Source organism: Schistocerca serialis, chromosome 4, assembly GCF_023864345.2.
Source record: "Schistocerca serialis cubense isolate TAMUIC-IGC-003099 chromosome 4, iqSchSeri2.2, whole genome shotgun sequence".
Taxonomy (NCBI): domain Eukaryota; kingdom Metazoa; phylum Arthropoda; class Insecta; order Orthoptera; family Acrididae; genus Schistocerca; species Schistocerca serialis.
The window spans coordinates 232,166,135-232,190,146 of NC_064641.1; the positions used below are offsets into that span (position 1 = coordinate 232,166,135).

Here is a 24,012-nt window from a genome sequence, read left to right on the forward strand (position 1 = left end):
GGAATACCTTATCTGCGATGGAAAATATTCGATCGTTTTAGCTGTAAAACATAGATCATAATTTTTCGTTCGTACATCTAAAAATTAAATGCCAAAACGATTTTGTAGTTGTGTAAAAGACAAGGACGGCGCTATGTGGGGATGATGCAGGCGGCTCGTTCTCAGACGTCTTATGCAGAGACCAAAGCACCTTATTACTCCGCGCCTACCCCTGAGTGTACGCTACAGTGAGGTGCTACGAAAGAAAAGTATTTGTAAATCATTCGTACAATCGGAGACATCCACAGATAGTATGTAATATCTGCGCCCGTCCATAATTAACCTTTTAGCAAGTATCTTCAAACGTCGTTACGACCGTCGTAGTTTGTGGGAGAAAGTTAACGACAAGCACAAACGATTGTTTCCATGGACACTTGCATTATCACAGTGCCCGCACGAGTATTTCGCAAAACCGATGTAGGTCGCAGAAGAAGTTTAACGATACGGGGAACGCTTACATTCGTGGTTTACACGAGCAAGAGTTTCAACCGTCACAGTTTGTCCGGCTAATTGCTGTTCAAGAACGGCCTTTATGGCTCTAGAAATTTAGTTTCGCCAACTTGTACGGGGATGGATAAACGAATGTTTCCACATTAACTTTCATTATGTCTACACACGTGTGTTCATCACCGCCACCACGCGTACGGCTAACAACGACAGTAACATTTTTAAACCAGTGGTTTCGCGCACTGTGCGGAGATGGGAAAGCGAATGTCTCCACGCTCTCTTCCATAACCACGCCGCGCCACCTTGCCCCCTCCGTAACTATCAGTGGGCGCGCACTACATCTATTCGCACGTGTTGGAGGTGAGTAAAGTAAAAGCAGCTTTGTTTAAAAAAAGTAGTTTGTTTTAACATCCATTTTAACAGTAGTGTTATATTGTCAAATGCTTTGGTAACTTTATCACTTACAATCTTCAGAGTATGAGGACTGGTATCGCATGTCTTCATGTCTTCAAGAGATCGCACTGCTACATACCCATTTGTTCGAATCCTAGCCGTTTTTCCACTTTGTATGATCGAACATCTTCAGTGTCGCTGTAAAGTCCGTGCCGGCCCCGTTGGCAGAGCGGTTCTAGGCGCTTCAGTCTGGAAACGCGCGACTGCTACGGTCGCAGGTTCGAATCTTGCCTCGGGCATGGATGTGTGTGATGTCCTTAGGTTGGTTAGGTTAAAGTACTTCTAAGTTCTAGGGGACTGATGAACTCGGATGTTAAGTCCCATAGTGTTCAGAGCCATTTGAACCACTTGTTAAGTCCGTGTATTGAATACCAGGTTCATCGCATCAGATCCCATAGAAATGATGCACCAACCACAATGTCGTTTATCGTGTTTTCAAGCATGTAACATTGGGAAATAGTTTTTGCGATGCCACAATCGTACTGAATGTTGTGATAACACGTACTTTTTCTCCTAGAGCGATCAACGTGACATTTTTCACCATAAAGAAACCATTGTCGTCGTGGAATCCTGGGACGACTGAAATATGGAGATACGTATCATAGTGAAATTCTTTAAAATTCCTTTTAAGCATCTCTTTGTACCAACTGAACGGTGTGTTATTTATGACACGGCCATGCTAATTAGGTAGGTGTGCTCCCTGGGAAGTTATCCATGGTTATAAACTGACTACGTACGTCAACTAGACCTGATTTAATGATTTCGTTTTGTTTCCGATAGTCGATTACGACAATGGGAGTCGTTTTCTTCAGTTCCCTCGGTGATAAGATACAGCTACCGTCTTTAAGACCTTCATAATTAGTGCTTTGAAATTTCGTCTACAAGTCATATAGTAAGGTGTAAATGTTCTACTCACAATCCTGTTCTAAGCTGCTCGTGGATATAATTATGAGTTAAGTATACCTTCTCCTTTGTTAATTTACAAGTGATCAAATTCACTAGAATCATTTTTAGAATTTCCATTGCGGCCCGTTTGCAGTGCAATTATTACGAATCACAGCATTTCAAGTTTTACTGCCATTTTAATAGTTCATGTACGTCCTGTGCATGTTGGTAGATGCAGGTACACAAATAGTTGCACGCTGTAACGCTTAAGGGTCGGATGCAGGAAAAAAATGTAAATTTCGGATGAATCTCTCATTTAGATAAGCAATTTTTGCTATATTACACTCAGTGTGAGTAGTAATAGTTGGTAATATAGCTACCACTTGACACATAAACTTGATCAGAATCTGATGCCCGACATTGTTTCATTGTAAAACACAAAAGTGTCCGATTGATCCTTCCTCTTCTCGTCAGTAGTCTCCTCAGTTATTTATATCTACATATTAAGGTTATTGATACTTGAATGTAACTCAGACCCTTCTGTAAACCGTTTTAAATATGCATTGACATAATCAGTATCGATTTCGCCATAGGAAACACTTACAGACTTGTTACCTGCTAGATTTAATTTACAGTTTGGTGATGTGATATTTGACATTGCTTTATACACCCCGAAGGCTGCCAGTCTAGTAAACCATTTTCCTTTGCCCAAGTCTAATGTTGCAAAATAATTTGCACTTAGAATCGTAGTTCTTCCGTTTAGCATTAGTGTACCGGGTGATCAAAAAGTCAGTATAAATTTGAAAACTGAATAAATCACGGAATAATGTAGATAGAGAGGTACAAATTGACGCACATGCTTGGAATGACATGGAGTTTTATTAGGACCAAAAAAATACAAAAGTCCACAAAATGTCCGACAGATGGCGCTTCATCTGATCAGAATAGCAATAAGTAGCGTAACAAAGTAAGAAAAAGCAAAGATGATGTTCTTTACAGGAAATGCTCAATACGTCCACCATCATTCCTCAACAATAGCTGTAGTCGAGGAATAATGTTGTGAACAGCTCTGTAAATTATGTCCGGAGTTATGGTGAGGCATTGGCTTCGGATGTTGTCTTTCAGTATCCCTAGCGTTGTCGGTCGATCACGATACACTTGCGACTTTGGTAACCCCAAAGCCAATAATCGCACGGACTGATGTCTGGGGATCTGGGAGGCCAAGCACGACGAAAGTGGCGGCTGAGCACACGATCATCACCAAACGAAACGCCCAAGAGATCTTTCACGCGTCTACCATTTTTTTTCGGTTCTAATAAAACCCCATGTCATTCCAAGCATGTGTGTCAATTTTTACCTCTCTATCTACATTATTCCGTGGTTTATAAAGTTTTCAAAATTATACTGACTTTTTGATCACCCGGTATATAAGTTAAACTGAAATGTAGATTTGCAGCAGTTTTGAATTCATATGTACGCATCATAGCAAACAATGCATGACTTCGCACACACACATATATACAGGGTGGTCCATTGATCGTGACCGGGCCAAATATCTCAAGAGAAAAGCGTCAAACGAAAAAACTACAAAGAACGAAACTTGTCTAGCTTGAAGGGGGAAACCAGATGGCGCTATAGTTGGCCCTCCAGATGGCGCTGCCATAGGTCAAACAGATATCAACTGCGTTTTTTAAAATAGGAACCCCCATTTTTATTACATATTCGTGTAGTACGAGAAGAAATATGAATGTTTTAGTTGGACCACTTTTTTCGCTTTGTGATAGATGGCGCGGTAATAGTCACAAACATATGGCTCACAATTTTAGACGAACAGTTGGTAACAGGTGGGTTTCTTAAATTAAAATACAGAACGTAGGTACGTTTGAACATTTTTTTTCTGTTGTTCCAATGTGATACATGTACCTTTGTGCACTTATCATTTCTGAGAACGCATGCTGTTACAGCGTGATCACCTGTAAATAACACATTAACGCAATAAATGCTCAAAATGATGTCCGTCAACCTCAATGCATGTGGCAATACGTGTAACGCCATTCCTGTCAACAGCTAGTAGTTCGCCTTCCGTAATGTTCGCACATGCAGTGACAATGCGCTGACGCATGTTGTCAGGCGTTGTCGGTGGATCACGATAGCAAATATCCTTCAACTTTCCCCACAGAAAGAAATCCGGGAACGTCAGATCCGGTGAACGTGCGGGCCATGGTATGTTGCTTCGACGACCAGTCCACCTGTCATGAAATGTGCTATTCAATACCGCTTCAACCGCACGCGAGCTATGTGCCGGACCGCCATCATGTTGGCAGTATATCGGCATTCTGTCATGCAGTGAAACATCTTGTAGTAACATCGGTAGAACATTACGTAGGAAATCAGCATACATTGCACCATTTCGATTGCCAGCGATAAAATGGGAGCCAATTATCCTTCCTCCCACAATGCCGCACCATACATTAACCCGCTAAGGTCGCTGATGTTCCACTTGTCGCAGCCATCGTGGATTTTCCGTTGCCCAATAGTGCACATTATGACGGTTTGCGTTACCGCCGTTGGTGAATGACGCTTCGTCGCTAAATAGAACGCGTGCAAAAAATCTGTCATCGTCCCGTAATTTCTCTTGTGCCCAGTGGCAAAACTACACACGGCGTTCAAAGTCGTGACCATGCAATTCCTTGTGCAAAGAAATATGGTACGGCTGCAATCGATGTTGATGTAGCATTCTCAACACCGACGTTTTTGAGATTCCCGATTCTCGCGCAATTTGTCTCCTACTGATGTGCGGATTAGGCGCAACAGCAGCTAAAACACCTACTTGGGCATCATCATATGTTGCAGGTCGTGGTTGACGTTTCACATGTGACTGAACACTTCCTGTTTCCTTAAATAACGTAACTATCGGGCGAACGGTCCGGACACTTGGATGATGTCGTCCAGGATACCGAGCAGCATACATAGCACACGGCCGTTGGGCATTTCGATCACAATAGCCATACATCAACACGATATCGATCTTTTCCGCAATTGGTAAACAGTCCACTTTAAAACGGGTGAAGTATCACGAAGCAAATACCGTCCTCACTGATGGAATGTTACGCGATACCACGAACTTATACGTTTGTGATTATTACAGCGCCATCTATCACAAAGCGAAAAAAGTGGTTCAACTAAAACATTCATATTTCTTCATGTACTGCACGAATATGTAATAAAAATTGGGGGTTCCTATTTAAAAAAAAAAGCAGTTGATATCCGTTTGATCTATGGCAGCGCCATCTAGTGGGCCAACCATAGCGCCATCTGGTTTCCCCCTTCAAGCTAGACGAGTTTCGTTCTTTGTAGTTTTTTCGTTTGATGCTTATTTCGTGAGATATTTGGCCTGGTCACAATCAATGGATCACCCTTATATATATATATATATATATATATATATATATATATATATATATATATATATATATATATATTACAATTCTGTTAGGGACCAGCAGTCAAGGGAGCCCTGAATAGATAGGATGTGTAGAGGACACCAGTGGCAGTCACTTGACGTCGGCTACGAGATTATCTCTGGGAATACCTGTATTCTCGACTGAAAGTAATCGATCGTCACTTTTACGGTACAACATTGACATCCAAATTTTATCTAATTTAACGCCTTCCTCTGTTCTGTTAAAATTATCATGGTGTTTATAAATCTCAAAATCCTCTCTGTATATATGCACATGATAATGCAGTGTTTTCGATATGACGCTCGTCCCACTGAATTTTATTTCACGAACGTCCATTTGATAAAAATGTTCCACTGCGGACGATTTATTCATATGTCCCAGACGGCAGTTCGTCTTGTGTTCAATCGGGCGGGTGTTAAGACTTTTTTTAACGGTACCAATTAAACCAATCCATAAATTCAAAGAATTTTATAGACACCCGGCCTATCCAAACGGTATCTTAAATATTCTTCTATCTTCCTGGTGGGTCTGAAGATAGTTTCAACACTACAATTGCTCAACACTTTTGCAATGCGATCTATAATTTTCTAATGAACGGAAGCAAAACTTTCCCCATGGGCGGCCGTTGTCCTTCGTTGGTCCTGATTGTCTCCCTAGGGCGAAGTGCTCGATATATCTTGCTTGTTGGAATAACCATTCTCCTCTGGCGTCAACTGCAGATGTTTAACCTTGTCTATTAAAGAAGCCGGTTCACAAATTTTGTACGCCACGTCTACCAAGGTTTTAACCACGTCTCGTTTTTTGTGGGATGGTGGTTAGAATAGAAAAACCGTGCATACCGACCGTTACCTTCGTAAAGATCCTAACCACCACCAGAGACAAAAGAGAGGTGTGATTGAAAACTTGGTAGACTGGGAGTAGAAAATATGTGAAATAAATTATTTAAAAGATAAGGCTGGACACCTATGATCGCCAGTCAAGAAGAATGGTTAGTCTAACAAGGAGTTAAATTGTGCATTTTGCCCTAGGAAGAGAATCGGGATCAATGAGGAACAATGGATGGCCAGGAGAAAGATTTCATTCCATTCATTACTAAGATTACCGATCGCATTGTGAAAGTGTTATGCAAGTATGGTGTGGAAGCTATCTTCAGACCCACCAGAAGGGTAAGACTGGCAAAATATATACATCCTTTGCTACACCGGCTATGTATGAAACTGCGTGCGGCTGTCGATTGGTTTATATTGGTACCATGAAAGGAAGTGTTAAGACCCGTTTGGTTGAACACAAGAAGACGTTGGGAGATACGGATAAATTGGCTGTAACGGATCATGTTTCCCATAAAGATGTTCATCAAATAAAATTCAGTGAGACGAGTATCATGTTGAAAACAACGCACTATCATGCGCGCATGTATAAACAGGATACTGAGATTTATAAACACCGTAATACACTCCTGGAAATAGAAATAAGAACACCGTGAATTCATTGTCCCAGGAAGGGGAAACTTTATTGACACATTCCTGGGGTCAGATACATCACATGATCACACTGACAGAACCACAGGCACATAGACACAGGCAACAGAGCATGCACAATGTCGGCACTAGTACAGTGTATAGCCACCTTTCGCAGCAATGCAGGCTGCTATTCTCCCATGGAGAGGATCGTAGAGATGCTGGATGTAGTCCTGTGGAACGGCTTGCCATTCCATTTCCACATGGCGCCTCAGTTGGACCAGCGTTCGTGCTGGACGTGCAGACCGCGTGAGACGACGCTTCATCCAGTCCCAAACATGCTCAATGGGGGACAGATCCGGAGATCTTGCTGGCCAGGGTAGTTGACTTACACCTTCTAGAGCACGTTGGGTGGCACGGGATACATGCGGACGTGCATTGTCCTGTTGGAACAGCAAGTTCCCTTGCCGGTCTAGGAATGGTAGAACGATGGGTTCGATGACGGTTTGGATGTACCGTGCACTATTCAGTGTCCCCTCGACGATCACCAGTGGTGTACGGCCAGTGTAGGAGATCGCTCCCCACACCATGATGCCGGGTGTTGGCCCTGTGTGCCTCGGTCGTATGCAGTCCTGATTGTGGCGCTCACCTGCACGGCGCCAAACACGCATACGACCATCATTGGCACCAAGGCAGAAGCGACTCTCATCGCTGAAGACGACACGTCTCCATTCGTCCCTCCATTCACGCCTGTCGCGACACCACTGGAGGCGGGCTGCACGATGTTGGGGCGTGAGCGGAAGACGGCCTAATGGTGTGCGGGACCGTAGCCCAGCTTCATGGAGACGGTTGCGAATGGTCCTCGCCGATACCCCAGGAGCAACAGTGTCCCTAATTTGCTGGGAAGTGGCGGTGCGGTCCCCTACGGCACTGCGTAGGATCCTACGGTCTTGGCGTGCATCCGTGCGTCGCTGCGGTCCGGTCCCAGGTCGACGGGCACGTGCACCTTCCGCCGACCACTGGCGACGACATCGATGTACTGTGGAGACCTCACGCCCCACGTGTTGAGCAATTCGGCGGTACGTCCACCCGGCCTCCCGCATGCCCACTATACGCCCTCGCTCAAAGTCCGTCAACTGCACATACGGTTCACGTCCACGCTGTCGCGGCATGCTACCAGTGTTAAAGACTGCGATGGAGCTCCGTATGCCACGGCAAACTGGCTGACACTGACGGCGGCGGTGCACAAATGCTGCGCAGCTAGCGCCATTCGACGGCCAACACCGCGGTTCCAGGTGTGTCCGCTGTGCCGTGCGTGTGATCATTGCTTGTACAGCCCTCTCGCAGTGTCCGGAGCAAGTATGGTGGGTCTGACACACCGGTGTCAATGTGTTCTTTTTTCCATTTCCAGGAGTGTAATTGTAACAGAAAAGAGGAAGGTATTAAATTAGCTCAAATTTGCAAGCCAGCATTGCACTGTAAGAGTGACGACCAGTTTCTTTCAGCAGAGAATGTTGGCATTATCAGAGATAATCTCGTAGCTGACGTCATGTGATGGACTCTACACTTTCTACATATTCGGAGCTCCCTCGAGTTCTGGTTGCAGTTCGCCGCTTTGCCGCTGAGGATGTGTCTCGCAGTCCAAGATAAAACATTAGGAAAAAGTTTTTATGAATCGACCATGACCTAGAAGTAATTGTTAGGGACGTTTTCAGCCTCGAAACGAGTGAAAGTAATAGGTGTTATTCCGAGTTTGCTTCACTTTCGGCGGTGTCAGGGATTTCCTCTGCCTCGTGATGACTGGGTGTTGTGTGATGGCCTTAGGTTGGTTAGGTTTAAGTAGTTCTAAGTTCTAGGGTACTGATGACCATAGAATTTTAGTCCCATAGTGCTCAGAGCCATTTGAACCATTTTGAGCTTCACTTTTGCCACTCAGTGGGTGCCACAGCTTCATTCCATATCTAAATTCATAATTTCAAATTCAGTCGTTTCCCATACAGTATTAGTAAATTCATTGCGGGTAAACACTCCTAGCAGTGATGTGATGTGGGAATTTTTCACACATTTCAGAAGAGCTGTGTTTGTGAGAAGTCTGTCTTTTAGAATAGCTAGGGGACTGTTTTTACTGTCGCATCCCATGTCTGTATGGGTTTAAATGTAGGTCTTTACCTATAGCTACAGATTCCATCAATTCATTATGTAAATTGAAGGAGGTGAGGAAAGAAGTAATTAATAATATCAGCTGCATCAGGACGTTACGTGGAATCAGTCCAGTGATCAGTGAAAATGTGTGTTCCACCGAGACATGAACCCAGGATCCCCTGCTTAATAGGCAGTTGCGTTGAACAGCGCGCCACCCGCACACAGCGTGTATCAGAAATGCGTTTACTGTCTCGGCACGCTCCCCGGCTGACTAACATTTCCACCTAGCGCCACCCATCAGCAGTCACTACCCAAGTCCTCCATGCTCGCTAATTTTAGATTCCCACCGGCGGATGAACATAAACGTGCTCCGCACTGGAGGGTGTGGATTCATTGCCCGTTGAGGCGAATCAGTTACGACACAACACGTTCACATAACTGATTGGCCTCGATAGGCAGTGAATCCACAACCTTCAGCGGGAATCTAAAATTGGTGAGCATGGAGGAGATGGAAGAGGAATGTGGGTTGTCTGGGAAGCGTCCGATATTGTCCATGCATTCCCGACAACAGTGTCCGGGTGGTGCAATGCTTAATGCAGCTGTCTGGTAAGCGGATGTTCCCATATTCATATCCCAACCCAGCATGCATTTTCACTCATTGCTGCTGATTCCCCACAAGGTCCCAATGCAGCTGATTTATTAGTTCCTTCTCTCTCCTCTTCTTCCTCCCCCCCCCCCCCTCCCCATTGCCCATCATGAATTTACATGTTACATATCACAGCTGCGGATTCCACTTGGTGTATGTTGATTCCGACATGTCTGAGAGAACAGACCGTGCATGTATATAACTAATTCGCCTCGATGGGAAATAAGTCCACAACATTCAGTGTGGATCCACATTTAAGTTAAACCTTCAGTGGGAACCTAAAATTAGGGAGCATGGAGGATGTGGCGCTACGTGGGAATGTGTGTGCACCCCAAATAATCCATGCATTTGCGCTAAGCACTGTGCCAGGATGGCTCAGTTGTTGTTGTGGTTTTCAGTCCAGAGACTGGTTTGATGCAGCTCTCCACGCTAATCTATCTTTCGCAAGCTTCTTCATCTCCCAGGACCTTCTGCAACCTACATCCCTCTGAATCTGTCTACTTTATTCATCTCTTGGTCTCCCTCTACGATTTTTACCCTCCACGCTGTCCTCCAATACTAAGTTGGCGATCCCTTGATGCCTCAGAATATGTCCTACAAACCGATCCCTTCTTCTAGTCAACTTGTGCCACAAATTTCTTTTCTCTCCAATTCTATTCAATACCTCCTCATTAGTTAAGTGATCTACCCATCTAATCTTCAGCATTCTTCCGTAGCACCACATTTCGATCGCTTTTATTCACTTCTTGTCTGAACTATTTATCGTCCACGTTTCACTTCCGTACATGGCTACACTCCATACCAATACTTTCAGAAACGACTTCCTGACACTTAAATCTATACTCGATATTAACAAATTTCTCTTCTTCAGAAACGGTTTCCTTGCCATTGCCAGTCTACATTTTATATCCTCTCTACTTCGACCGTCATCAGTTATTTTGCTCCCCAAATAGCAAAACTCGTTTACTACTTTAAGCGTCTCATTTCCTAATCTAATTCCCTCAGCATCACCCGATTTAATTCGACTACATTCCATTATCCTCGTTTTGCTTTTGTTGATGTTCATCTTATATCCACCTTTCAAGACACTGTCCATTCCGTTCAGCTGCTCTTCCAGGTCCTTTGCTGTCTCTGACAGAATTACAATGTCGTCGGCGAACCTCAAAGTTTTTATTTCTTCTCCATGGATTTTAATTCCTTCTCCGAATTTTCTTTTGTTTCTTTAAGTGCTTGCTTAATATACAGTAGTTAACCCAGCTACCTAGTAAGTGGGAGATGCCGGCCGCGTGGCCGAGCGGTTCTAGGCGCGTCTGTCCGGAACCACGGGACTGCTACGTTCGCAGGTTTGAATCCTACCTCGGGTATGGAAGTGTGTGATGTCCTTAGGTTAGTTAGTTTTAAGTAGTTCTAAGTTCTAGGGGACTGATGATCTCAGATGTTAAGTCCCATAGTGCTAAGAGCCATTTGAACCATTTTAAGTGGTATATCCAAGTTTCGAGGCCGAGTCTGGCACATATTTTCACTCATCGCCGCTGATTCCCATTGAAGCTGATTAGTTCCTCCCCTTTTTTTCGCTTTCTCCCTCCCTTCAATTTACATAACATGTATCAAAGCTGCATATTCCGCATGGTGTCTGTTCTATTGGATATGTTTAAAAGAACAGATACCACACGTTCATATATTTGGTTCACCTCGATAGGGCGATGAATCTACAATGTTCACTGTGGATGCACATTTGAGTTCGACCTCCAGTTCTATCGCTTGAGCCTTGTCCCGCAGTTATGCAGGGTCAGACATCATTTGGCATGTTAATGTTTATGTGGTGGCCGGATGCCTTTCCTGCCGCCACCCCGTACCCCCCAGGACGGAATTAGTGTACCCCAACTGTCTGTGTCGAGTGTAATCCATGGGATAGTGCGAAATTGTTCAGAAGTCTGCGAGCCGTGTAACTGAGGCGGAACATGGGGACCAGCCCGGTATTCGCCTATCGGGATGTGGAAAACCGCCTAAAAACCGCATCTAGGCTGGCCGGCACTCTGGCCCTCGTTGTTAATACGCCGGGCGGATTCGATCTGGGGCTGGCGTGCCGATCCGAGTCCAGGAAGCAGCGAGTTAGCGCTCTCGTCTACCCTGGCGGGTTGAGTTCGCCCCCAGTGAGAATCTAATTTTAGTAAGCATGGAGGACATGGGTAGGGACTATGGATAGTAGGTGGAATGGAGTTAGCTGGGGAGCGCGCTGAGATAGTCTGCGCATTTGCGATAAACTCTGTGTTCAGGTGGCACATTGGTTAACGCAACTGCCCAGTAAGCAGGAAATGCAGGTTCAGGTCCCGGTCTGGCACACATTTCCACTCGTCACTGCTAATTCCGCATGAAGTCGTAATGCAGCTGACATCATTATTTCCTTCCCTTTCCTTTCTTCCACACCCCATTCAATGAACGTAATACGTATAAAAGCTGGGGATAACCCATGGTATCTGTTCTTTCAGACATCTCTAAAAGAAAAGACAACATGCATTCGTTTAGTCCATCGATTTATTATGTCTTTTGGCTCCCTAAAACTAAGCTTGTGGATTTTTCACATTTATTAGTGTTTGACTTATTGCATTAGCTCCTCCTCCTAAAAACGTTATAGTCGGCGGATCAACTAAATGATCAGAAATGGAAGAAATTCACCTGAAATGTTAGGTAGGGGTATAACACGTCTCATTTTGATTTGCCTTTTTCCTCGTTTCTGCGTTACGAGCCTTTTCAGCTGCTGATGAAGATGATCGAATGCATTTTGCTACATCACTTTTGAAGTTTGCAGGACAGCGAGAGGCATTCATAGCTCGTCAGCAACATATCCATGCACTCAGTTTCGTTTTTGCACAAATTATTTTACCGATGCTAAAGCTGCAATATATTGTCCTAAATCAACGGACTTTTTTGAACGGATCTCCTTAGCCCCATCACGTCAAATAGGATCTTCTGCGTGACATTCTGTAACAACTTTGGTTGCACTGTATGACGCATCATGCACTTCACAAGCTTCTTCGATATCGTTAACGCCTTGCTTAATCTTTCTACAGATTTGTTCCAGATCCACCGTAATTGTATGTTAGTGTACGTAGTTCAACAGGAAGTGTGTCGAGAAAATTGCCAGTCCCTTGTATGAAGCTTCCTCTAGCGTTCAAGCTAAGGAACTGTGCGGCTGGGCCGGCCGGAGTGGCCGTGCGGTTCTGGGCGCTACAGTCTGGAGCCGAGCGACCGCTACGGTCGCAGGTTCGAATCCTGCCTCGGTCATGGATGTGTGTGATGTCCTTAGGTTAGTTAGGTTTAATTAGTTCTAAGTTCTAGGCGACTGATGACCTCAGAAGTTAAGTCGCATAGTGCTCAGAGCGATTTGAATTTGAATTTGTGCGGCTGGGTGGTTTAACTTTGTTATTTAGCAAGTCTTAAGTATTATTCTAACTATCTCGTAATGAGGAAAATCCGTGCCATCACACAAATAATCTATTTTCTACATGCCTAATCATACATTCCACGAAAAACATGTCTGGCTCACTTGTTTTCTTTTTTCCTTTGTGTATGAATATCTTGCTACTTTAAGAATAGATACAATCAGTCGTCATCTGCACACATTTTTGTTAAATTAACTTCTTGACTAATTTCGGCAAATTAATTTGCCCCCCTCAGGAGACAATATAATTAAGCTCACATCGGAAAGCAATCTTCAAGCGAACTCTGGCCGACAGAGTCCTACAAATAATGTGTACAGAATGAAAATTTAGTGATTGCTAGAGTTGGATCACAATTAACAGCAGGTTAATAACAACAAGTGTACAGTAAGAAACAGATTATAAACGTACCTTCGTTAAAATATTTTTACATAGTGCTGTCAAGCAGTTAAAAAGTAACACAACAAATACGAGGATATGGTGACAAAAAGATCTTCGCATCGTAAGTAAAATATTAAAAAACCACGAGACATGTAATGATTAGCAGCAATAAACTGATAGTTTGACTACAAAAAATTTCACTTATATAAGAAGAAGGGAGTGCTAGTGTGTCTAAAAGCTTACGAAGACTAAGCAAAGTCAGGGGGGCTCTTGTTTATTACGTAAGTCACCATTAAGACCTTATGTCGCGTGCTAATCAGGTGTATGAATTTTTAAACAATTTGTGTAACTCCTGCACACGGAAATAGTTGATTTTGGCTGACAATTCGTCCTTATCATTACCCTCGTTTTTGTTTGTTTTCGTGTTCTGTTGTAAAACTGCTTATTGTTGGTTGCAGGTCATGTTTAATTTCTTTCCTAAATTTTGTATTTTAAATTTCATTTCTTCCAGTGATCTTGTATTTCCATTCTTTGTTTTTTTGTCTTCCCTAAGTGACTTACCATTTTCTTTCTGTGATTTCTTACATTCTTTCTGTGATTTGTCAGTTTTCTTACTGAATTCATCTTATGCTTCTTTAAGGATCTGACGAATTGATTCTAGAAAATTTGTCGGATTCGCGCACTTTGGTTCTATATAACTGTTCACTGTAGGTGATGTCGGCTGTGTTCCTTCAAAAGACATTGACGAAAAACCTTACGCTGAGGTATATCTGACTAGTTGCAAAATTTCGCATGACTGTGGCAACTTTTGTAAGCTTTCTGTAGACTGTGATGACTTATCACCGACCGACTCGACTTCAGAATTGGCGACCTCATTACCCATCGTTTGTCCTTTCCATTATCGCTCGCTAAATTGGTTAATAATTGTAAAAAAAACTCTTGGTTTGTGACAGCATTGTTAATATGTAAAACTACCGACGTTTCGGTCACTGTTAGAAGTGACTTTCTTCAGGGCGCTTTAATTTCTTTTTTTTGGTTCTTTAAAAAAAACCTGAAGAAGGTCACTTGTAACAGTGACCGGAACGTCGGTAGTTTTTCGTATTGACAATACTGTCACAAACTAAGAAAAATTTTACTAACTGTGACACTGGCCACCGAATTCTACACTTATGGTTAATAATTGTGGAACCACGCAATTCCCTGTAGTCTCATGTAAAATACTGGTAGTTCCTAATTACTCAAGGTGAGTTATATCTTCCTGTGCCGACCATCTATTTCGTAAAACCCTCTGTTCTCTTGTGCTACGACGGACTTTCATTTTTTTTTCTGTTGTGCCAAACATGACGAAATACTATTTCTTGGAAAAACAAAACGGATGCAGTGATCAAACAAACAAACAAAACTGTACTATATACTCAATAATATATAATAAAAAAATATATATCAACTATCAAAAATATATACATCAACTATCTATTTCCGAGTGCAGGAGTTACACAAGTTGTTTAAAAATTCATACACCTGATTAGCACGCGACATAAGGTCTTAATGGTGTCTCATTTCTCTATGACAGATGTTCAGTTTCGTTTGACTTACGTAATAGACAAGAGCCCCCCTGATTTTGCTTAGTCTTCGTAAGCTTTTAGGCACCCTTGCACTCCCTTCTTCTTATATAAGTGAAATGTTTTGTAGTCAATACTCAATAATATATGAAATCCGCACAGATACTGCACTATTATGGTAATTGTATACGTAATAATGTAATCGATAATCGTGAGAAGACACAAAATTTCGCAGATTCAAAACAAAATTTTGAATGAACTGCCTGAAAAAGAAGCACAAGACTGGTAGAATTAGCACAGCGGTTTTTTTTTTTTTTTGTTTTGCTTTTGATGAATCCAACACTATTTGGCTATGTATTACAAATCGAATCAACGAACTATACTAGCAGAAAAGGTCGACGTATGTAAGTTCCTGACTACGTGTTTCTGTATGAAATTTAACCCAACTTTAACTCCCAATCTATAAAATGTCTATGTATTACCAAAACTATGTACCCTCAAATTGCTATCTAACTTAAACTCGGATGCTAACCTTTGACTAACCAGAACCTAATTTGAACTGAACTTTTACTGGTATGAATACAACTTATCTTTATATTAAATGCGCAGCTTAAGTAAAACATTTCAAATAACTTACGGGTTTGCTGCCGGTTGACGTCACCGACCACTGCCGATATTGCGACAGCAGCACACCCTGCCATTCTCAAGGCACAACTGCAAGGAGGAAGCAATGTGCAAGGGAATTTAATACCTCGGTTCACAGAGGAGAAATAAGGAAGGTACCACACATAGAACAAGTAACCGCAGAGTCCACACACAATCAAAGATAACCAACATCAGAAATATCGATAGTGACTATTAATCAGCAGGTGAGATAGCACTAGTTCTGTCCCTCTGTTTTTTGATGAGAGACAGAGCCGGATTCCAAGCACCATTTAAACAAAATCCACCATCTCTGTTTATAAGGTTGCTTGATAGTTTGATTTCAACAGCTTCCTTAATACCACTATCCCAATAGCTGGACGTGCAAGCCAGAATCTCTGTATTGTTGTATTCCATAGGATAACCGGTGTCAAATCAATGTTCTGCAGTAGCGGATTTGCTCGGCTGTTGTAAGCGTGTGTGACGCTTATGTTCAATACACCGGTCTTCCACAGTCCTGATTGACAAATATGTGACATGCCACAACTGCAAGGAATGCGATAGACACCAGACTTACGCAAACCAATATTGTCTTCTACGGACGCCAACAGGGCCTTAATCTTACAAGGTGGTCGAAAAACACATTTCACGTCATATTTACGCAAAATACGGCCAATTCTGTTGGAAATGCTTCCTGCGTAAGGCAAAAAGGCCGTAGACTTCGTTGCTATCGTCACTCACCCGTTGACAGAAGGCCGATAGCGCAACACACGTTTGATCCGCCTCTCACTATAACCATTCTGACGAAAGGTGACTTCGAGATGTGATAGCTCAGCTGCCAAACTATTCACAGACATGAATTTCAGTCTACGCATCATTCAAGGATAAGTAAATGACAAAAAATCTATAGCGTGTTATTTGTTTCCATTGCACAACATTGTTTTTAAAAGCAGTTACGTATCAGGTACCAGTATAATTTGTTTCTTAATTCTGGACCATTTCTGCGAGGTTAATACGAAGCTGGCTGTGAAGTGTCTCATATTTGCAACTATTGTCACATATAATAGTTATATTAATTAGTGTGGCTCGAAAATGTTTAGTATTCCTTGTCATTCCTACCAGATTATTGAGTTTCCAGTATTTTTATTTGGAACAGCTACAGAATGATTTTGTTCAGTTTTACATATGCCGCTATTCGGAAATAATTTCAATTTGAGTAAACCACCTTAGAAAATTGCTTTAATGAATTCAGTGTTCGACAGATTAAGCAGTATAGAAAGCAAAAGTTCGAGGTAAGTGCATTGTGATTAAATTAACAGCACTCTGTGACACGAATTTCAGTCAAGGATATACGAGAAACAATCTTTTGATGTTTAAGGTTCTAAAGTTCTGGAGAAACAGGGAAATAAAAATTTTTTTCGGGTTTTTTGATTTATTAAACATTATGTCAGGAGGTGCTGCATTTCATCGAATGATTTGAGTTTCGTGTGAGGTCAGCAAATTTTGAAGTGGATAGGAAAATTTACGAAAATAACCGGGGAAACAAATTCTTAAATTCTGAAGGAACTCCAGTTGCTTTATTTAAAACCGAAAACGTCTGCTTGTTGTTGCATATTGCCGATTTTTTACTGCAACAAACGTAGCTCCTGAGGTAAAAGACAGAATTTAAAATTACAGTTTGTATTCAAGCCTAGAAACGCGTATTTAAGGCAAATCGTCAAAATAATTCTACATCTTGAAATAACATAGGGCAGTTTTGTTCAGTTACTTTACGCAATGATATAAATTTCCATACTTTCATTACAAGGCCATGTAGAAGAGGAAAGCAGGAGAATCCTTATGCGGTCTCAGTTCTAAAACTCGTAAAGTCGTATAGCTGCAGAGCGTTCCGATACAGACCCGGCCATCAGTATGTGACGTCACAAGTGTGTGCGCAGGCCTGTAGTCTAGGTGGTGTCGGCTGGAGTGCCGAGGTCGGGCGCAGCGACTTAATGCCAGAACAGGCGCGTCTGCTTTCAGATGCCAGCCGATTGCACTGTCGAGATCCGTTGCTGAAGTCTTCGCCAGCGTCAGCACACATTTTGGTTGCGTTGTTGCGTTGCTGGCCTGCAGTACTCGCGAGCAGGTGAACTTTTATTCAGGCCTCCGCTTACATGCTCTATGCTTACCATGAGCTTAATCACACGAACGTGTTTGAAAGTTATATTATTCAAATGGTTCAAATGGCCCTGAGCACTATAGGACTTAACATCCGAGGTCATCAGTCCCCTAAAACGTAGAACTACTTAAACCTAACTAACCTAAGGACATCACACACATCCATGCCCGAGGCAGGATTCGAACCTGCGACCGTAGCGGTCGCGCAGTTCCAGACCGAAGGGATTAGAACCGCTCGGTCACGCAGGCCGACTATAATACACTACTGGCCATTAAAATTGCTACACCACGAAAACGACGTGCTACATACGCGAAATTTAACCGACAGGAAGAAGATGCTGTGATATGCAAATGATTAGCTTTTCATAGCATTCACACAAGGTTGGTGCCCGTGGCGACACCGACAACGTGATAACATGAGGAAAGTTCCAACCGATTTCTCATACACAATCAACAGTTGACCGGCGTTGATGCCTCGTGTAAGGAGGAGAAATGCGTACCATCACGTTTCCGACTTTGATAAAGGTCGGATTGTAGCCTATCGCGATTGCAGTTTATCGTATCGCGACATTGCTGCTCGCGTTGGTCGAGATCCTATGACTGTTAGCAGAATATGGAATCGTTGGGTTCAGGAGGGTAATACGGAACGCCGTGCTGGATCCCAACGGCCTCATATCAGTAGCAGTCGAGATGACAGGCATCATAATCGCATGGCTGTAACGGATCGTGCAGCCATGTCCCTATCCCTGAGTCAACAGATGGGGACGTTAGCAAGACAACAACCATCTGCACGAATAGTTCGAGAACGTTTGCAGCAGCATGGACTATCAGCTCGGAGACCATGGCTGCGGTTACTCTTGACGCTGCATCGCAGACAGGAGCGCCTGTGTTGGTGTACTCAGCGACGAACCTGGGTGCACGAAGTAGAAAACGTCATTTTTTCGGATGAATCCAGGTTCTGTTTACAGCATCATGATGGTCGCATCCGTATTTGGCGTGAACGCACATTGGAAGTGTGTATTCGTCATCGCCATAGTGGCGTATCACCCGGCGTGATGGTATGGAGTGCCGTTGGTTACATCTCTCGGTCACCTCTTGATCACATTGACATCACTTTGAGCTGTGGACGTTAGATTTCAGATGTGTTACGACCCGTGGCTCTACCCTTCATTCGATCCGTGCCAAACCCTACATTTCAGCAGGATAATGCACGACCGCATGTTGCAGGTCCTGTATGGGCCTTTCTGGATACAGAAAATGTTCGACTTCTGCCCTGGCCAGCACATTCTCCAGATTTCTCACCAATTGAAACCGTCTGGTCAATGGTGGCCGAGCAACTGGCTCGTCGCAATACGCCAGTCACTACTCTTGTTCACGCGGTTCGAGGCGCTTCAGTCCGGAACGGTGCTGCTGCTACCGTCGCAGGTTCGAATCCTGCCTTGGGCATGGATGTGTGTGATGTCCTTAGGTTAGTTAGGCTTAACTAGTTCTACGTTCTAAGGGACTGATGACCTCAGATGATAAGTCCCATAGTGCTCAGAGCCATTTGATCCATTTCAACTACTCTTGATGAACTGTGGTATCGTGTTGAAACTGCATGGGCAGCTGTACCTGTACATGCCATCCAAGGTCTGTTTGACTCAATGCCCAGGCGTATCAAGGCCTTTATTACGGCAAGAGGTACTGATTTCTCTGGATCTATGCACCCGAATTGCGTGATAATGTAATCACATGTCAGTTCTAGCGTAATATATTTGTCCAATGAATACCCGTTTATCATCTGCATTTCTTCTTGGTGTAGTAATTTTAATGGCTAGTAATGTATTACTCAAGGACTTACCTGAAGGACCTCACACCGGATGGAACTGTCGACGAACGCGTGTGCGCGATACATTAATGCCTATTGTTTTTTCGATCATATCACTCTTGGGTAAGAAACAATTATCATGGCTACGTGAATACAGAATTAATGATTACCGTACCCTCTTGCTGCAGAACCGCCTGCTCAGCCATTGCACTCCCTCTCGTTCACACTCACCTCTCACACATCTACCTAAATATCATAGAAGTAGTAGTGGCTCCCAACAAATTAAAATCTTCTCTGTTCAGTCGTATAATAGACCCATCTTCTCAAACTCCTTTTCTGTAACAAGAACCCAGAAGGGTCTTCTGCGAAATCTCAAAGAACTCATACATTTGCCTTTATATCACTAGTCTCAACTTCCTCTTCCCCTCCCCCTTCATCTTTCCCTCCCCCTTGTCTACAGTCTTCTATTAAAACAGTCAGCTCTTTTCATGAGTTGCAACATGTATGTAATAATGTTTCACAGCGAGCCAGGAAATGCTTATTTTGTTGTAAATCGTCATCTATCACAGAAATGATATTAACCAGGAAATGAATACCGGTCATCTATCACCATCTTCAGATAATGAGTGAATCCAGTACATGACGTTATTTGTGTCATTGTATGTATAGATGGTACAGTCACATTAATCAGCCATATCATGACGCAGCTTGTATGGCTCATTAATGTGACTGTAGCATCTATACATACAATGACACGAATTATGTAATGTACTGGATTCACTCAGGTCTGAATATAGTAACAGCTGACCGAAATTGATTGTCTCATTAATAAATAGTCAGCTCTTTCTGAATAGTTACGGTCATTTCAATCTTCCCCTGTCATTACACTTTGTGCTTCTGATGATATTAAATACGGCTTCTTTTTGCCTTCTATTATCATTGTTATTGTTATTCGTATTTTTATCATTTACTGTATTTACTTGCCCTTGTAAGTATAAGTAGCCTCAGGATAATGTATCAGAGACACTCATAGAAAATGATAATATTCTGTGTTAGTTTTTGATGCGTATAGTTCATGGTGGGGGAGAGTTTGAACGTCCTACATAAAATAATAAATAAATATGTTCCAGCTCATTACCATTATGCAGATAATCCTTTCCATGTAAAAATGCTTCAGTGAGATAAATAAATACTGTGTGATGTCATATGATTCCTACTGCAACACATATTTATATAACAGAATGAGATAACGGACATATGGGAGAGTTGCTATCTTTTTTGGGACCGTGGGATATATGACTGACACCTTGCAAAATACCTCATGCGTAGTAATGTTTACAGACCGAAGTATTCCTGAGACTATCTTCGACTGTCTTCTAATTATTTTCCCAGGGGAGAGTTGCTATCTTTTTTGGGACCGTGGTATATATGACTGACACCTTGCAAAATACCTCATGTGTAGTAATGTTTACAGACCGAACTATTCCTGAGACTATCTTCGACTGTCTTCTAATTATTTTCCCAAATTGCTCCTGCTCGTGTTGACAAGCAGTTATATTTTTCGTATAAATTTCGTGCATATCAGAGGCCACAGTTAATACATATTCTTATTTCTCTCTGCTACCACCTGCAGACTTGAGACGCAATGTAGTTTTCCATTCCATGATGATTTTGGAAGGCAGAATCCTTGTTCTCCTATTTCGAACAGATTCTCTTTTGTAACTGAACAAAAACATAGAGTCCTTCGGCTACACCTTCTTCTTCTTTTCCTCTCCCGGTATGAGGCAAAGTTGTCTGTTACGGTACCCATTCTTGCCGGGGTCTTCGTCTGTCTCTTCTTCCTTGACACTTTCACTAGCCTATAAGTGGTGTCTCGTACTCTCCATTCTTTCTAGGTGTTCGTTCCATTTTCTTCTGTGATCTAGAATTGTATCATATAGAAGAAAATGTTTTAATTATTCTCTTATACCTTGATTCTTTAGTCTCCCTTCTACTGTGCAACTTTTAACTCTTTTTAGGGACTTTATTTCTTGTGCCTGATTACGGCTTTCTTGCTTTTTGTTAGTCCGTTATGTCTCGCGTACGTAGTGTAGTGTGGGATCTGCAACAGTTTTGTAGTGTTTGATTTGAATATATTTCCTAGTTTTATTTTTAAGGGTTTTTGTTAATTGTTTCATATAAGTGGCCGAATTTACTAAGCTTAACTTCTGTATCCATGCTGTAGCCATGCGACACCTTACATCTTCGGTAAGTGACGGGGTTATTGGAGGATTTCGTGAGAATCGAAGCTACAGCGAGCAAATTCTCGCCGTAGCATCTTTTATAGAAACGGGCTTCTAACTGAAATACAAAACCCCAGTTTCCTTTAATGACCTCACAGTAACATATGTAACCGTGCTGCTGGGTATATTAATATATAAGCCCTATCAAACCGTTCCAAGCTCAAAGATCACAACACTAATCGAAAACATGCTTAAAAACCTCTCTTTTAAAATGAAGGCTGCAGAAACACAAGTAAATCCCATACCATATAGAATGGTCATCGAAACACAAGTAAATCCTATACCATAAAGAGTGGTCGCCCATAGGCCTAGGCTCTGGTGCCACTTTTATTTAGCTTGTACACTAGGTACATAGTCACTACTGATCCTTCAAAGTTTAGCTGCGCCGACGACCTAGCTGTAGCAGCTCAAAGCAACACATTTGAAGAAGGTGAACAAACACTTACTAACAGTCAAGGAAAGAACGACCAGTATTACAAGAAGTGGAGACTCTTTCCGAAGCCTAATATAACAGAAGTCATGTCATTCCATGTAACCAGAAGAATGGCAAACATGAACCGAGAGTAATGTTTCACAACAAAAAATTACGACATGTATGACACCCCAAACATTAAGGTGATACTCTTGACAGAGCCTGACATTAGGGAAACACCGAGAACTAACAGCACAGATGCTAAAATAAGAAATAATATATTAAGGAAACAGGCTGGTGATAGGCGGATCTAATGCAAATTCCTTAAGAACTACAGCACAAGTACTTGTGTATCCTGTCGCCGAATACAGTTGTCTTGTTTGGAGGAGAAGTAGCCATGTCAAGAAAATAGATACCTGTCTAAATGACACGATGAGGATCCTGACAGGGACTCTTAAATCCACACCAATATCGTGGTTGTCAGTATTCGCCAATGTTGCCACTCCAAATCTCCGACGACAACAAGCAGTAACACATGAACTGATGGAGCTCAAAAGACCCACAGACAACAGTTCATGAAACATTCAACAACTTATCACGAACGTGACTCAAATCGATAGAACCAATCCGGATAAACAACTGCCGACTCGCTCCAGAAATGTATAATCTAACAAAAAGAATCGAGAAATTAATGCGGATCCTTCCATGGCAATAAAAATTTGGGTGAAACAGATCCGACTACACAACTCCCCAAAGCGAACCAAGCAAAACAAATATTGAGTTTGTAACCTCCCCCTCACTTATCGACCTTAATGACAGTGAAAAATTAAACCGCGTGTACCTAATGGAAATCTGGGAAAAGCAATCGTCGCCGAAGTTAATCAGTTGGTAAAGAGGGAGGAAGGGTTACATCTAAATGAAAGGAAAAATGCAAATGAAACTGGTGGAAATTAATTTTGAAAAGGGGTAAAGTTAATAAAGAAGGTAAATGTGCAGTCGTTACGCTAGCAATTAACTGGCGTTAATTAGATATTTGAGATTTGGGAAAAATTATGGTCGCCAGTCCTATGGACAACTACTATAGTAACTGAAAAAAAGGTTATTGCACATATAATTAGCACTAAAAGCGTGGCAAATGAAGGTTGGCACGTGTTGTGTGAAAACTGAATGTTTGTCAGAAGTAATAAATTTCGCTACACTCTGACTTAATTTAGCAAAATAAAACCGGAGAATTGAAAGTTAATTTAGTGACTGAAATTAATAGTGAACTTTGGTTCTGAAGCACTACGAAATTAAATAAAGTAAGGTTAGTCTTGGGCTACCTCAACAATCATCTCAAAAGCAACTTGAATCTGCGCAATTTAGAAATAAGAGATTTAACTTTGAACTTGAATTAAATGATTTTGAACAGTTAACAATAGTAAAACTTAGTACGTACCAAGCTGAGTTGCAGTCACAGGTAAGCTAAAATATGGTAACAAAACTCGCGCTCTTAATTTGTGCTTGCGGAATGCAAATATAATTCTGTTTGGTTATGGTAGCCAGCTATGAATACTTTAACTGAACTTTGAAATTAAAGCAGTCAAATAGAATGATATTACTTTAATGCTTGCGTCTGAATTTCAACGACACTCGGGTTCATTCTGGAAAAGGAAGGGACCCTGCTTGGTAATGCAATTGAGACAATGAGCAACGAAGGTTCATGCTAAGTTGCTGTATTTTTGTGAGGCAAATGGAACAGTTTGAAAAGCTGAGGTCTGCCATACAGTTCTAAAACTTTACGTGCTTTCAGTCTT

The 24,012-nt window shown here is 42.2% G+C and overlaps 1 protein-coding gene across 1 annotated transcript in view; it reads left to right on the plus strand.

The window, feature by feature from the left end:
- The first annotated feature begins 625 nt into the window (after positions 1 to 625).
- Positions 626 to 24,012, plus strand: part of LOC126473720 (UDP-glycosyltransferase UGT5-like) — a 107,744-nt gene continuing 84,357 nt past the window's right edge. Inside the window, exon 1 of the mRNA XM_050100966.1 lies at positions 626 to 846. The gene's annotated coding sequence lies outside the window, so the exon portion shown is untranslated. The remainder of the gene's footprint in view (positions 847 to 24,012) is intronic.